Source organism: Microtus ochrogaster, chromosome 19, assembly GCF_000317375.1.
Source record: "Microtus ochrogaster isolate Prairie Vole_2 chromosome 19, MicOch1.0, whole genome shotgun sequence".
NCBI lineage: Eukaryota > Metazoa > Chordata > Mammalia > Rodentia > Cricetidae > Microtus > Microtus ochrogaster.
In genome coordinates this window covers 41,183,007-41,184,499 of record NC_022021.1, presented here as the reverse complement: position 1 = coordinate 41,184,499, position 1,493 = coordinate 41,183,007, and positions in this window count along the sequence as shown.

Here is a 1,493-nt window from a genome sequence, read left to right as displayed (position 1 = left end):
CTTTCATTTCACTCCTCCCAAACTGACCACCTATCTGGATGGGCATTTGGGATCAGACCCTTGAGTCTCTGGAGTGGTGTTTGAACATCTCTGAAAGGGTATGCCTTTAAAACCAGAGCTGAGGGGGGACATTAGGGGATGGACAAAGAGAGACATCCTTCTGGGGTATAGAACGTGTTCTCAGTTGGCCTCAGTTTGTGGAGGACTCTCTAGGGGTGGGTTTGTCAGACCTTTGGGGCCTGGGGAATCTCTGTTGCTGCCCCCACACCAGCAGAGACCTCCCTATATGAATCGCTGTAGACAGCTGGATTGTGTCCCGCATTCAAGACCTCCGAGGAGAGATTTCACAGCCTCTGTGGAGGGAACACAGACCCCTATGTTCACTGACTTAAGAGCTGGAAAGATGATAAACTCATGTGATTGAATTTTCCGTATTATGAAGTTGACAATCAGCCTAGAAGAGGCAAAGGGCAATCGGAGGTTCCCTGAGGCTGGGAGGGTGGTGATGGGTATGGGCCATGCGATCCAGGGCTACGGCACGTGGCTCAGAAGCTGGGTAGGCGACCTGGGACTCCATGCATGTCACTCCTAACCCTAACACCCTGGCATCAGCATCCAGTGATGCAGAATGTCACACTGTCTCCCATGGGGAACGACATTAGTGTGCAGACCTGTCTTGAGAGGAATCATAGTCAATAGCTCTCTTTTTGAGAGTCTTTTTTGGAGAGACTGGAGCCCATCATTTTCAGGGTCAAACCTTTTGTCCCCCCTCTCGGGCTTACACTCTTTATCCCTGGTTTAAAAGTTTCGCTGCGGAGGTGGCTCAGGGGACTCAGTGATAGCTGCCTAAGTGCAAGGACCCAAGATCAGATCCCAGGGCCCATGAAAAGTAGGGTATCTGTCAACCCAGTGCTCCTGGGCAAAATGCAAAGCGGAGACTGGAGGATTCCTAGGCGCTTCAGGCTAGATTTAACAGGGCACAGGAAGAGGAAGGAGGAGGCACGGACTGCCACCAGATATGGTCCTGACTTTCACACACACATCTGTGCTTCCCTCCTGCAAACAATCATGCACACATATGCCCCCCCCCCACACGCCACTCGTGCATATGTGTACACACAAAGTACAATAGAAGTAGAAGGTTTTATCCTAAATGAATTTGTTTGGCTTTTTCTTTTCTAGACTTGGTGCCTTTTCATGTTTTGTTTCAAGTGGGCTGCAGTGCTTTATGGCCAACACAGTAAAGCCTTCGGGGTTTCTGCTCTTTTGTGTGTGTGTGTGTGTGTGTGTGTGTGTGTGTGTGTGTATGCGTGCACCTGCTTGCAGCACACAACGCCTGTCTGCGCTCTATGTGCTACCATATAGTCCCTGAGCTTCGGGCAAGGGGCTGGAGATTGAAAACACACAAACACATACAGACAGACAGAGAAACAGAGGGAGAGAGGGACAGAGAGAGAGAGAGAGAGAGAGAGAGAGAGAGAGAGAGAGAGAGA